This window comes from Haematobia irritans, chromosome 5 (assembly GCF_050003625.1).
Source record: "Haematobia irritans isolate KBUSLIRL chromosome 5, ASM5000362v1, whole genome shotgun sequence".
NCBI classification, from domain to species: domain Eukaryota; kingdom Metazoa; phylum Arthropoda; class Insecta; order Diptera; family Muscidae; genus Haematobia; species Haematobia irritans.
In genome coordinates, this window is record NC_134401.1 from 22,803,827 (window position 1) to 22,819,907 (window position 16,081).

Sequence of the window (16,081 nt, forward strand, 5' to 3'; positions counted from 1 at the left end):
AGATAAACTGTCCTAAATATTCAAATGAATTCAGGTGAAATGATGAAAATTATGAGTGATAAGGTCATGGAAAATAATGTATGGTACTATTTAAATGAAAGAAAAAACAAATTGTTAATAATAATAAAATAATTAACTTTGCTAATGAAAGCTGTCAGGAACGTGCCGGATTTGATTTACCGATAAAAAGCCATTCCAAATTGAGCAAACAAAATGATCGGGGTTTCTTGCCAAAGAGGTCAGTTGAAAATTTGATCCTCCGATTGGCCACCAGACCTCAAATGCCGCCGATGATAATGGTGTGAGCCGCCGTAAAGGCTGATAGTAGCTCCCCGCACATATTCCATATTTGAACTTTTAATGAATTTTTCCCCGTGTAACATCAAGTTAGTAAATACCTTAAGAAACAGATAAATAAGTTTGTAACACTACCACTTATTAGGAAATATAAGTTGCCATAAAAATTCCAATTTGATTTGTTTTTATTCAATTTTATATTTTGTTTTCGTTTTTTCTTTGTAGATATGAAATTGCCGCCAAATTATTTTCTTTTTAATGTCGAACTGATTTGGCAACACTATTCTCTCTTTAACTGTGTGAGAGATATCAAAGCATTAACTGACCTGCGCCTGCACACACAACAGTATGGAAATGAAACAATGGGGAAATTTTTTCAGTATATTCTCCTCAAAACTATTATAATGGTGAGAGAGAGTAATTGCGAGAGAATCCATCAAAAGGGGAGCAATTGTATGTTGGAGTTATACAAAAGGTATTAACGAAAGAATTGAATGTAGTGGAGAGAGACAGTTTTGGCGAGTATACGAGTTTCAAGCATTTCTACTCTCAGTTCCAGCCGAGTATTTGCCGTTTCATGTGGTCGTTGCGGACGGATGAGTGTTTAAATCGAGATTGAAATTAACGGTTAGCAGTGTGAATTCTTATTGCAATACAAAAGAAAAAAAAACAACAAATATTTTGCTAATTGGCAAAAATCAAGTGAATGAAAAATAGAATAATTCCAACAAAAAGGTTTTTATGAAATTTTTTTTTTAGAAAAAATATTATTAAAGTGATAAAGAAATTGAAAATATTAAGAAAATAAAATAAAACAAAAAATTGTATTTATATAACAAAGTGAAGTGACAGAGAAACAAAGGATATAGAAATCCTACCGGAATTCCTTCTATTGATTTTTTTATTATTGTTGTTGGTTTCTGTGTTGCTGTGTTATTTTTGTACCAAAAATTAAAGGAATTCTGAATTCACAAAAAGATATACACATAAGTGGTGGCTGTGTATGCAATGCAGTTATTGTTATATTTTCCTCCTAATTTTCTTTTTCGATTGAAAGAAAACAAACCTTTCTTTGCGAAAAAAAAAATGCAAAAAACCGGTTAGAAGCAACTCTCCGCCACCGCCTCAGTAAAAGCTAACAAGTCTCGGATTTCAATAAAACAAAAAACAACAACAAAAAACACAAGAAGTACCTCCATAGAATAGAGTGTGGAACTATGCGTGTGCATGTGTGTGTGTGTGTGTGTGTTTGGTGTGCATATGTGCTTAGTGGAGCTAAGGCAATAACGAAACGTAGAGAAAAAAATAACAACAGCAACCAAAGACGGCGACATCGGTACTACCAACAATAAAAACAAGAACAAAAAGCAGCAGCACAGATTCCAATCAACATTCAATATACACCGTGAATATTGGTTGTATACCCAAAAACATCAGCGACGACAACAACAACAACCTGCATTATTGTGGTTGTTGTTTTTTTTGTGTCTTTTCGATAGTTGAGTCCGAAGTTGACGTTGGTTTTCTTAGTTGGTGTTGTTGTGATTGTTGTTTGGTGTCTTGTCTTGTTTGACTTATATGGCCATTTGGCTCGCTGTAGTGGCTTACATTGGCCCCACAAGCCACCATAATAAAACTGGACAGCATCCGTAAACAGTGTTGCCATATTATAACATGACCATTTAATAGCTCCGGGAACAAATCTACTTTAGCACAAGTTGTTAAAAATAAACAAAATTCTTTTTTTTTTTTGAGTGTAGCAGAAGGGATTTTAAATCGAAAATGTTAAGTAAAAAAATTTGTCGGAAAAGCGTAGTTTTCGAGATATCGACATCTGAAAATCGGTATTTTCTTCTATATATTTTTGTGAATTCTGGCAGCAATTTTTCATGAAATCAATAAAATTCCGTTTTTTTTTTTGCATATTTGGTAAAAATAGTACATTTGGTAAAAATAGTACAGAAAATATGAAGTAAAAATTTTGTCGGAAGATCGTAGTTTTCGAGATACCGACCCTTAAAAACTGGGAATAGGTGGCCGGCCTTAGGCCGGGGTTTGAGACTTTCTCCTACGGACAGAGTCCAAAGTTGGCTAACGCGAACCCAAAGGGGATAGGTAGCCTGCCTTCGGCCGTGGTTTGAGACTTTCTCCTATGGACAGAGTCTATAGTGGGCTAACGCGAACCCAGGACCTCTCCGGGTCCATGTTATTCGAAATATTTTACTTTTAGGGTGATTACGTGCGATGGATACTAAATCCAATATACCAATCCAATATACGTGATAATGAAAACTTTAGGGGCCCGTAACTCCGAAAATAGGTCTTTCCGCCAAAAAGTGGTATATTACATTTTGTGCTTAGAATCGAAAAGTCGCTGGCCAAAAATTGGACCAATCGGACCACTTGTACTAAAGTAGATTTAAGCCTAGCTCCGTTTGAGTACCCGGTAATTTTTGATATTTATCACAAAATTTACTCAAAAAGCCAGAGAGAAAGCAAATATGACATTTGAGTAAGAGAAGATAAGTTGCAAGCTTTTGTTGGAGATTGTTTCCCAGTAAAAACTTGTGAGAGAGTTAACATATAATTACCAGCTGTTTTTAGTCATAAACAAATCATACGAGCAATATATTTCATAGTGTGAATTGCAATTGTAGTAAAAACTATGAATATATTTATTTTGTTTAAAATCTATAAATTAGTACAACTGCTAATTTTAGCAAAGAGAGTAAAATCCATTTCTAATAGAATTTATTTTATTTTAAAGGATTGGGTAGACTGCTGCCATAACATGGACGGAAAGGCTGTTTTTCATGTGTTTGGCTATAAAAATGATATGTTTGGAACTCAAATTTTTTAACACAATATGTTTAAGTGCAAGAATATAATGTTCATAAACTAACATAACATGTTTGGGACATATACATATGCTAATATGTTAGAACATATTATGTTTGGGACATAAAATGTTTGTAAATATAATATGCTTAGATGCAAACAAGTAAAATAATGGAAGTAACCAATTGGCTCCTTAAAAATATATCCACACAAAGAAAATTTCATTAAAATGTTTTTCTACCAGTGTATGCCCTAAGGTGAAATATAATATGTTTGAACAATACAAACAATGTTTTGTTTGGACCAATCCTGAAAATATATATGGTTGAAGCAAAATGTTTTTGGGGTATATGTTACAGAAGCGAGTTTTTTTGAGGGTGTATGTGGTTACCTAACTACCTGGCCTTACAAGGTCTATAAAATCTATGCGTGTGTGCAAAATTTCTTTTAAATTTTTATTGATTTAAATAAACAAATGAATTGCTATTGGAAAACAAGTTATACATTTTTCTTTATAGGTCATTATGTGATTATAAAAACTTTGAAAATTCAAAGTGTGCAATGGTATTTCTATAATTTTTCCTTTTATTTGGACAACTTAAATGATTGTGCAAATTTCTTCCCAAGTTTTTTCTCTTGATTTAAATAAACAAATGAATTGATATTGAAAAACAATTTATACATTTTTCTTTATAGTTCATTATGTGATTATAAAAGCTTTGAAAATTCAAAGTGTGCAATGGTATTTATATAATGTTTCCTTTTATTTGGACAAGTTAATTAATTGTGCAAATTTCTTTCCAAGTTTTTTTTTATTTAAATAAACAAATGAATTGATATTGGAAACCAATTTATACCTTTGTCTTTCTAGTTAGTTATGTGATTATAAAAGCTTTGAAACTTCAAAGTGTGCAATGGTATTTCTGTAATTTTTCCTTTTATTTGGACAACTTAATTTTTTGTTATTTAAATAAACAAATGAATTGATATTGGAAACCGATTTATACCTTTGTCTTTCTAGTTAGTTATGTGATTATAAAAGCTTTGAAAATTCAAAGTGTGCAATGGTATTTCTATAATTTTTCCTTTTATTTGGACAACTTAATTAATTGTGCAAATTTCTTCTCAAGTTTTTTTTTTGATTTAAATAAACAAATAAATAGATATTGGAAAACAAGTTTTTGTTCTGTCATTTTAGTTCATTATGTGATTTTAAAAATTGTGACAATTTTATGCATGCAATAGTATTTCCAATACATCTCCTTTTGGCAAATTAATTAATTTCTAGTTCATTTCTTTACTCGTTTTAATATAAAAGAAGTACATTTTCAAAAAATACTGGTGAGTTAGTAACTAAAGCAATTATGTCCTAGTTGTCTTTCGATTGCTGAAAATTTGACTTTTTTAATAATTAGATTATCTCGAGAGTTTTGGGTATAGACACATTTTTGTTGAAAAAAAAAACATTTTTGTTGAAAAATTCTTTTTTAAACCCCTTTGTGAAAGTTTTTAGGAAACAGTGGCATTGGGCATCACTTTTAAACATCCAATGGGCAAGAACCCTTCAAAAAATTTAGTATTATGGGATTAGCAAATAACTTAAGTTTATGCTAAACAGTATAATTGGTCCTCCCTTTTAATATCTAATGGCTATAAATACTCCAAAAAATTTTAGAATTATGGGAAGAGCAAATAACTTAAGGTGACTTGTGAATCCCACACACTTTTCTTCGTTGAGGCATGAAAAGTTGATTATACTCCTTTTAAAGGTCACTTTTGTCGACTTCTTGTACCCTAAGGTTAGGTTAAAGTGGAAACCCGATTAAGGTTCAGGCTCACTTAGATTATTCAGTCCATTGTGATACCACATTAACTAAAAGTATATATTTCATATGGGCACTTCTAGTTTTAACCGCTGAATCTTCTCGATTATTTTCTTCTGTTGACTGCTTAAGTTAACGTTTTCCTGACCGCCAGTAATCTGAAGCTATATGCCTCTAATATTTGCTTACGCCTTACACAAAATGCAGGACATTCACACTTTGCACCAATAGTTTTTGCAAAATCACCTATCAGGCAGCGACCCGTTATAGCAGATATCAGGAGTGATATCTGGCGTCTCGAGAACACTAGCATATCTAGTGTGCGGTTTAAGTTTAAATGGGGCCATATTTGCTTGGTGTCGTTACAACCCTTGCAATTCTCCCATCGAACATTTACCATCATGACAGTCTTCTCACGCAGTAAGAGCTTGCTGGTTGCCAGAGATATACCAACAGATTCTAGTTCCCCTGGAATATGTAAGGTAGTTCCTAGCCTTGCTAGCTCATCTGCTTCGCAGTTCCCTGGTATGTTCCTATGGCCAGGCACCCATATTAGGTGAATATTGTGCTGCTCAGCCATCTCATTGAGAGATTTGCGCAGTCGATGGCCGTTTTCTAGTTGAGGAACACACAATACAAGGATTTTATTGCAGGTTGAGGTTAAGATCCATCCCTGCAAAAAAAATTTGGAAGTTCTTCCAAAGGCACAACTTTAAAAGCACTTCCAGAAGATGCACTCACAATGATGTTCTGATGTTTTATAACTTAGTTTTTTCATACTTTTAATGGGTAATTTTAACTTTTTTTGTTTCAAATAGGTTAAAAACAGAGTAAGAATTCATAAAATGGTACAAATCATTTAAATTTTGTCGAAAAAAGTGCTAAATCCAATCTGAAAAAATTGTGAATTTTTGAAAATATTTGAGGTCAAACGTTTCCGACAAGCGTTAGAATCCATTAAAAATTATAAAAAATTATAAAAATTTTTTATTTGACAAAATATCACAGAATTGTTTAATTTACATCCAAAACATTGAATTCGGATCACACCTAAAGAAGTGATGCAAACTCAGTGCAACGGCTGTTGCAATGGAGGACTTCCGTACTATGACAAGCCCATGTTAAATTCATCGCTTCTGCGTCAAATTTGCACCACTTCCGGATCCAAAAAGAACATTTTCATTACTTTTTTGGCGACACTTTTTTTGCTGGGATCTTAAATCCTGGCATATCACTTTTTAATCCAATCGTTAGATTTCTATACCCGATGATTCAAATCCCTAGGGATTCTTGTTATTGCCAAAAACGAAAAAGATATGGCAACACTGACTGTACCATTATTATAACTTCAAATGTATGTCTTATGCCTTATTGTAAAACCAGCAAACAAAAGGAACGAATACAAGAAACACAAACAAACAACAACAACAGCAGGAGAAACATCAAAGACTTTGTTGGTTAATGGATGCTGTGCTGAGTGAGTGTGAGGTCTTAAAACGAGAATAAGAATTAAGTACACACGGCGAAAGAAGACAAAGCATAAAAGTGAAGAGAAATGTTGTGAATAAAAAAAAATTGTTCATGAAATTAATGGTTTCCAGAAGGAAAGTCAGTGAGCTATGTAGTTATTTTGGTGAACAAAAAATAAATAATAAATAAAATATTGAATACTAAAGAAAGCAAAAGAAAAATTAACGAAACCAAAAAACAAAAATAAGGCAATGTCTCCCTCATAGGGGTTACCAAAGTATTTCCTTAGTTAATTTAATTAAAAAATATTTAAAAGATTTAAAAATATTTATTAAAAAAAATATATATATATATATATATTTTTATAGTTTTTTTTTAATATTATTTTAATATATTCATAATTTTTCAATTTCTCATTTTTTTCTCTTTAAAATATTAGTTTTCAAATAATAATAAAAAAAGAAAATTTTCCTACATCGATAGTGATTAATGTGGTGCCCCCAAAATAAGAATCTCCACCCAAAAATTATAAAAATCTGGAGAAAAAAATCTCTAATTCAAAATAAATTTGTTGTGTGTGATAACTAGTAGTGCTGCAATAACAAGAAATATTATCCCCTCAAACAAAAGAGAATATCAACAGAAAAGAGCAAAAGTCAGGCCAGAAGAGAGCCTAATAAGCGGCTTTCTATAGGCGAAAGTACGCGCCTGAGCTTAACCCACCATAAATACCAAGAAACAAGGCTCTCTCTCTCACACATACACCAATGGTGAAAGCAAGCCCATAAAATCCTTTATTCCCGGAGAAAGGAATTTTTTTCAGTTTTCAACAAAACCAGAAATCAAAACAAAAACATTGTGGATTATATTCAGGCTCTATACACCAGAGAAAGTAAATTATACAACATAAAACAGCCCAACAAACCAAAAAAAATAAATAAATAAATAAAGTGAGAAATAGTGAAACAGTGTATGCGTGTGTTTATATAAACAGGAGTTAACAAAATCTCCTATCTACAAAAATCAAAAAATAATAACCCCAAGAGAGAAGAGTAAACTGGTGGTCTCTGATACACACTCTCTCTCTCTTCGAATCCTTAAATGTAAAACAACAAACTTCTACACCCACTACAACAAAGTGCTTGTAATAAACTGTTAATGTGTTCTCAGTGAAAAAAAAAAAAACAAATTGTGTCTCTGGCTTGCTCTCATAGCTCTTGCTCTCTTTGTGTAATTTTGCTAAGGGTATATTATCATCAACAATATTCTCTACTAAACCTACAATAACAGCAACATCATTATTATCTTCGTCATCATCATCATTACCAAAGAGGAGCTATAATTCCGGTATTTTTGTTATACTTATCTACTACTGTGAGCTCTGTGTGCTGCCAAATGACTTTATATTGAGAGAAAAAGGTCAGTATCCTGGTTATTATCTACACATATACATATTTGTGTATACACATACATTCATATTCATACATATCGTCGTGGGTTCTATACCATCAGGCATATCTATATTTTTTCGCTTTGTTTTACTTTTCCTTATAACATCCTCGCAATGGCTTTTACAAGATTTTTTCTTGTTCGTTTGTTTTTGAGTTTGTTCAGGTTCAGACGGGGAATTTTTCTATTTTTGTCATTCCTCTTTTATCCGGGCATCATTTGGAGGGCCTTAGTTGTGAATTCTTCTTTTTCTTCTCCCCATTCGTTTGGATTTTTGCATAACTTTAGAATTTCTTTATGGCCCTAATGGCGACCAAGAGTAGGAGTTGTGAGTGTACGTAGCTATAGCCGTATAGAGGTTTGAGTGTTCGTTCATATTGTTTTCGTTTTTTTACATAGTGTGTAGGTATTGTTGTTATTGTCGACGTTTTGAAAATCTTTTTTTATCGTATTGGTATTTGCTTTGAGTGCAAAAAATTGTAATGATTTGATACATTGGTTATTTGGTGATAAAAAAAGATGAAATAGAAAAAATTGGCGTTAGGCTCATTTATATCGTATACACGATTGCCACAATTGGTAGAATTCTGCCAAAAATTCTAGATTTTTTACTGTTTGGAATATTGGTAGATTTGTAGATATTCTGTAAGGATATTCCTCTAAATAAATAAAATTTTGATTTTATTCAATAGAAATAAAATTTTTACAAAATTTTCTATAGAAATAAAATTTTGACAAAATTTTCTATAGAAATAAAACTATCTAGAGAAATAAAATTTTGACAAAATTTTTATATAGAAATAAAATTGTGTCAAAATTTTCTATATAAAAAAAATTTTGACAGAATATTTTATAAATATAGGTTAGGTTAGGTGACAGCCCGATGTATCAGGCTCACTTAGTCCATTGTGATAGCACATTAGTGAACTTCCCTCTTATCACTGAGTGCTGCCCGATTCCATGTTAAGCTCAATGACAAGGAACCTCCTTTCTATAGCCGAGTCCGAACGGCGTTCCACATTGCATTGAAACCACTTAGAGAAGCTTTGAAACACTCAGAAATGTCACCAGCATTACTGAGGTGGGATAATCCACCGCTGAAAAACTTTTTGGTGTTCGGTCTAAGCAGGAATCGAACCCAAGACCTTGTGTATGCAAGGAGGGCATGCTAACCATTGCACCACGGTGGCTCCCTTTATGAATATAACATTTTGTTAGAATTTTCTATAGAAATAAAATTTTGACAAATTTTTCCAAAGAAATAATACTTTGACAAAATTTTTTATAAAAATAAAATTTTGAATATTGTCAAATAGAAATAAATTTTTGGTAATTTTTTTAGAAATAAAATTAAAAAAAAAAATTCTATAGAAATAAGATTTTGACAGAATATTTTATAGAAATAACATTTTTTGTACTTGTTGTATAGTTGACATTTTAGTATAATTATTTGTAGAGTTTGCAAGGCTTGATGTCATGTTATAATGAAACAAAAATAAACTCATAGTCTTTATAGTGTTTTATTTTTGATTCATTCCAATATTTCGAATACCACCGTTGTCCGTCCTAAGGGAAATTAAATTTTTTAATAGGACAAAGTGACTTGCTCGCCACTGCGTTTGAGTTTACACTGAAAAAAAAAATCCCTGAGGACGGACAACGATGGTGTTCGAAATATTGGAAAGAATCAAAAAAAAAAAACAACACTATAAAAACTTAGATTTTATTTTGTTTTATTACAGCATAACCTCAAGCCTTACAAACTCTACAGAGTAATAACATTTTGTAAGAATTTTCTATAAAAAAAAAAATTGTTAGAATTTTCTATAAAAATAAAAATTTGTTAGAATTTTCTATAGAAATAAAATTTTGACAAAATTTTCTATAAAAATAAAATTTTGACAAAATTTTCAATAGAAATAAAATTTTCAGAAAATTTTCTATAGAAATAAAATTTATAGAAATTTCCTATACAAATACAAGTTTAGCAAAATTTTTTGTCTAAATAAAATTTTGAAAAAATTCTTTATAGATATAAAATGTTGACAACATTTTCTATAGAAATAGAATTTTGACAAAATTTTTAAAGAAAGAAAGTGTATAGAAATTTTCTATAGAAAAGTTTTGTCAAAACTTTCTATAGAAATACAAGTTTAACAAAATTTTTTATCGAAATGTTGAATTTTTTTTTTTTTTGAAAATTTTCGATAGAAATAAAATATTGAAAAAACTTTTATTGAAATAATATTTCGACAAAATGAATATAGAAATAAAATGTTGATAAAATTTTCTGAAGAAATAAAATTTATAGAAATTTTCTATAAAAACAAAATTTTGGTAGAATTCTTTATAGAACAAAAATTTGAACAAAATTTTCTATAGAAATAAAATTTGGACAAAAACTTCTATAGAAATAAAACTTTGACAAATAAATAAAATGTTGACCAAATTTTATATAGGAATAAAATTTTGACAAAAATTTCTATAGAAAAAAAAGTTTGACAAAATTTTCTATAAAAATAAAATTTTGGCAAAATTTTCTATAGAAATAAAAAGTGACAAATTTTCTATAGAAATAACATTTTGCCAAATTTTCTATAGAATTAAAATTTTCTATAGAAATAAATGTTTGATAAAATTTTCTTTAGAAATTAAATAAAAAAAAAATAATAGAAATAAGATTTTTCCAGAATATTTTATAGATATAATATTTTGTTAGAATTTTCTTTAGACAAAAATTGTTAGTATTTTCTATAGAAATAAAATTTTAACAACATTTTTATAGAAATAAAATTTTGACAAAATTTTCTATAAAAATAAAATTTTGACAAAATCTTCTATAGAAATAAAATTTTGACAAAACGTTCTATAGAAATACAAGTTTAAAATTTGAAACAAAAAAAATCTTTATAGAAATAAAATGTTGACAACATAGAAATAGAAATACAATTTTGACAAAATTTTTTGTAGAAAAAAATTGTTGGTAAAATTTTCTTTAGAAATTAAATTTTTAAAGAATTTACTATAGAAATAAGACTTTGACAGAATATTTTATAAAAATAAAAGTTTGTTAGAATTTCTATCGAAATAAAATTTTGACAAAATTTCCAATAGAAATAAAATTTATAGAAATACAAGTATAACAAAAATTTTTATCTAAATAAAATTTTGAAAAAATTCTTTATAGAAATAAAAGTTTGATAACATTCTTTTTAGAAATAAAATTTTGACAAAATTTTCCATAGATATAAAATTTTGACAAAATTTTCTATAGACATAAAATTTTGACAAAATTTTATATAGGAATAAAATTTTGACAAAATTTTATATAGGAATACAATTTTGACAAAAATTTCCATAGAAATAAAATTTTGACAACATTTTCTATAAAAATAAAATTTTGGCAAAGTTTTCTATAAAAATAAAATTGTGGCAAAATTTTTTATAGAAATAAAAATGTGATAAAATTTTCTATAGAAATAAAAAATGTAACTATTATCATACACTCTTATTTTTTAATTATAATTTTAAATTTAATTTAGTTTATATGTTCGAAAAAATGTGGTTTTATTCAGGCTCTATACATCAGAGAAAGTAAATTATACAACAAGATAAAACAGCCCAACAAACTTTTTAGAAATAACATTTTAACAACATTTTCTATATATATAAAATTTTGACAAACTTTTCTATAGACATAAAATTTTGACAAAATTTCTATAGAAATAAAATTTTGACAACATTTTCTATAAAAATAAAATTTTGGCAAAGTTTTCTATAAAAATAAAATTGTGGCAAAATTTTTTATAGAAATAAAAATGTGATAAAATTTTCTATAGAAATAAAAAATATAACTATTATCGTACACTCTTATTTTTTAATTATAATTTTAAATTTAATTTAGTTTATATGTTCGAAAAAATGTGGTTTTATTCAGGCTCTATACACCAGAGAAAGTAAATTATACAACAAGATAAAACAGCCCAACAAACTCTTTAGAAATAAAATGTTAACAACATTTTCTATATATATAAAATTTTGACAAACTTTTCTATAGACATAAAATTTTGACAAAATTTTATATAGGAATAAAATTTTGACAAAAATTTGCATAGAAAGAACATTTTGACAACATTTTCTATAAAAATAAAATTTTGGCAAAATTTTCTATAAAAATAAAATTTTCTATAGGAGTAAAAATGTGATAAAATTTGCTATAGAAATAAAAAATGTAACTATTATCAATCACTCTGTTTTTTTTATTATAATTTTAAATTTAATTTAGTTTATATGTTCGAAAAAATGCCAAAAATAATGAAGTCACTCAAACTTGCTTTTCACGTCATCCATTCAAAATTCCAGTGGGTTGAAGGTCAACTTAATTTCTTATTAGTATTGATTTTCGGTTTAGCAAGCTACAATTATGTATTCATTTATTTATAATTGAGTCATGTTTATATCTAGGGGATTGCTCTGCGTTAGATTTCTTTTACCCACAACATTTTATGACCCCAAGTATATTTTAGCCAGACCTAAAATTGTCACTGAAAAGCCATGACTATTATAAATTTTTCTATGGGGGAATATTATATACTGACATACCTCATAATCTCAAACCACCCACCCGGCAAGGTTTTACTTAGACCTCATTGGCAAAACATTGATAAGAAACCACAATACCGCTTATCAATATTAATACCTCTTAACTTTAATCAGTAGGCCGATAATGTCAATTGTACTTCTTCCTACTATTTATACCATCAGAAAATTGTCAAAACAGTTCTTTTGGCGCAAATACCTGTACCTTTACAATCAGTCTTCACGCTACATACCTTTAACTATAGCATATTGAATGAAGTTAATTAATATGATGGCATAGAATTGTTTAAAATTTAAGTAAATATAATATGAATTGTCTATGACACTTTTATGGTATTTTTGTGGATTATTAACAAAAGCCTACGACGTAGTATTCAGGTCAATTTCCGATTGGACAAAATGTTGACTTATTTATCTATTTACGATGAGTCGTATAAGATAAATAGACACAGCAAACAATTTTAAATATATAGCATATATAATTTAAGTACATATTTCATGGAAATATAGGTTTGCCTTATTTATACAATGTAGAAATGGTCACATAATTGTTAGTTAGAGTTAATCGAAAACAATTTATTTCTAAAGAAAATTTTGCCATAATTTTCTATAGAAATAAAATTTTGACAAAATTTTCAATAAATTAAATATAAACATTAACTTCGAATAAAACAACATTTTTAACACAAATTTGATCAACAACTTCAAACTAAGACTTTTAATTTGGTAAATTTTTGGTAAAATTTTCTACAGATTTTGGTTAATTATTTATTTCTATAGAAAATTTTGTAAAAATTTTATTTCTATAGTAAATTTTGTCAAATTTCTATTTCTATTGAAAATTTTGTCAAAATTTTATCTCTATAGAAAATTTTGTCAAAATTTAGTTCTATAGAAAATTTTGACAAAATTTAGAATTAATAATTTCTTGTCACTATAGAAATTTTGTCAACATTTTATTTCTATGGGACATATTTTTTTGAATTTTATTTCTATAGAAAATTTTGTCAATATTTTATTTCTATTGAAAATTTTGTTAAAATGTTATTTCCATAGACAATTTTTTCAAAATTTTTTTCTATAGAAAATTTTGTCAAAATTTAGTTCTATAGAAAATTTGTCAAAATTTTATTTCTATAGAACATTTTTGCAAAATTTTATTTCTACAAAAAATGTTGTCAAAATTTAGTTCTATGGAAAATTTTGTCAAAATTTTATTTCTATAGAAAATTTTGTCAAAATGTTAATTGCATATTTCTATACAAAATTTTGTCAAAATTTTATTTCTTTTGGAAATTTTGTTAAAATTTTATTTCTGTAGAAAATTTTGTCAAAATTTTATTTCCATAGAAAACTTTGTTAAAATTATTTCTACAAAATTTTTTCAAAATTTTATTTCTATAGAATATTTTATCAAAATTTTATTTCTATACAAAGTTTTGTCAAAATTTTATTTCGCATTGTTGTTGTTTTTTATTGCAGCTTAAAACCATACATTGACTAAACTACAAGTGTAGCTTAACCAACAGAGGAAAAGAATGTTTGTCAAATTTATTTGGGCAAAGCCCTATAGACTGCAAGATGGTTGGATGGACGCACGTTTCGGAATTACCACATTCCTCATCAGCATCCTCTACTTGCAGCAAAACTATCAACCAATTATCAGAATAAATTCAGGCAGTTTATTAAACCCAACAAAAACCACACTTGAACCCTCCGAAAAAAGGTTTTACATTGATAGCCGGCTTATGCCGAAATAAATTCGAAACAAACATATCTCTTTTCCTATGCCACTGTCAAATTATCGATTTGAATTCACATGGCTGGGTTTATTTTGAGCGTGCCTCCTCTTCTTTTTCCATTTGTTTTGTTTTGTTATTGTTGGTTTTGTTCTTTAATAGAAAATTTTGTCAAAATTTTATTTCTATAGAAACTTTTGTCCAAATGTTATTTCCATAGAAAATTTTGTCAAAATGTTAGGTTAGGTTATGTGGCAGCCCGATGTATCAGGCTCACTTAGACTATTCAGTCCATTGTGATACCACAGTGGTGAACTTCTCTCTTATCACTGAGTGCTGCCCGATTCCAAGTTAAGCTCAATGACAAGGGACCTCCTTTTTATAGCCGAGTCCGAACGGCGTTCCACATTCCAGTGAAACCACTTAGAGAAGCTTTGAACCCCTCAGAAATGTCACCAGCATTACTGAGGTGGGATAATCCACCGATGAAAAACTTTTTGGTGTTCGGTCGTAGCAGGAATCGAACCCACGACCTTGTGTATGCAAGGCGGGCATGCTAACCATTGCACCACGGTGGCACCCGTGGAAATTTTATTTCCATAGAACATTTTGTCAAAATTGTATTTCTATAGAAAATTTTGTCAAAATTTTATTTCTATAGAACATATTTTTTTTAATTTTATTTCTATAGAACATAATTTCAAAAATATATATCTATAGTAAATTCTTGCAAAATTTCATTTCTATAGAACATTTTGTCAAAATTTAGTTCTATAGAAAATTTTGTCAAAATTTTATTTCTATAGAAAATTTTGTCAAAATGATATTTCCATAGAAATTTTTATTTGTATAGACAATTTTGTCACAATTTTATTTCTATAGAAAATTTTGTCAAAATGTTATTTCCATTGAAAATTTTTTCAAGATGTTTTTCTATAGAAAATGTTGTCAAAATTTAGATCTATAGAAAATTTGTCAACATTTTATTTCTATAGAACATTTTGTCAAAATTTTATTTCTTTTGAAAATTTTGTCAAAATTTTATTTCTATAGAAAATTTTGTCAAAATTTTATTTCCGTAGAAAATTTTGTCCAAAATTTTATTTCTAAAAAACGTTGTCAAAATTTTATTTCTATAGAAAATTTTGTCAAAATTTTATTTCTAAGAAAATTTTATCAAAATTTAGTTCTATAGAAAATTTTGTCAAAATTTTATTTCTATAGAATATTGTTGCAAAATTTTATTTCCCTAGTAAATTTTGTCAAAATGTAATTTCTATATAAAATTTTGTTAAAATTTTATTTCTATAGAACATACTTTTTTAATTTTATTTCTATAGAACATATTTTCAAAAATTTATTTCTATAGTAAATTCTTGCAAAATTTCACTTCTATAGAAAATTTTGTCAAAATTTTATTTCTATAGAAAATTTTGGCAAAATTTTATTTCTATAGAAAATTTTGTCAAAATTTTATTTCTAGAGAAAATTTTGTCAAAATGTTATTTCCATAGAAAATTTTGTCAAGATATTATTTCTATAGAACATTTTGTCAAAATTTAGTTCTATAGAAAATTTTGCCAAAATTTTATTTCTATAGAATATTTTTGCAAAATGTTATTTCCATAGTAAGTTTTGTCAAAATTTAATTTCTATATAAAATTTTGTCAAAATTTTATTTCTATAGAACATATTTTTTTTTAATTTTTTTTTTCTATAGAACATATTTTCAAAAATTTATTTCTATAGTAAATTCTTGCAAAATTTCATTTCTATAGAAAATTTTGTCAAAATGTTATTTCTATAGAAAATTTTGTCAAAATTTTATTTCTATAGAAAATTTTGTCAAAAATTTTGTCAAAATTT

At 27.7% G+C, this 16,081-nt stretch overlaps 1 protein-coding gene across 6 annotated transcripts in view; it reads left to right on the plus strand.

The window, feature by feature from the left end:
- Positions 1–855: 855 nt before the first annotated feature.
- Positions 856–16,081, plus strand: part of Prosap (SH3 and multiple ankyrin repeat domains prosap) — a 579,703-nt gene continuing 564,477 nt past the window's right edge. For 3 of the 6 annotated variants that reach the window (XM_075313696.1, XM_075313695.1, XM_075313697.1), the window contains exons 1-2: positions 856–1,032; positions 6,868–7,847. The gene's annotated coding sequence lies outside the window, so the exon portion shown is untranslated. The remainder of the gene's footprint in view (positions 1,033–6,867; positions 7,848–16,081) is intronic. The other 3 variants (XM_075313699.1, XM_075313698.1, XM_075313700.1) reach the window with 3 other exon arrangements.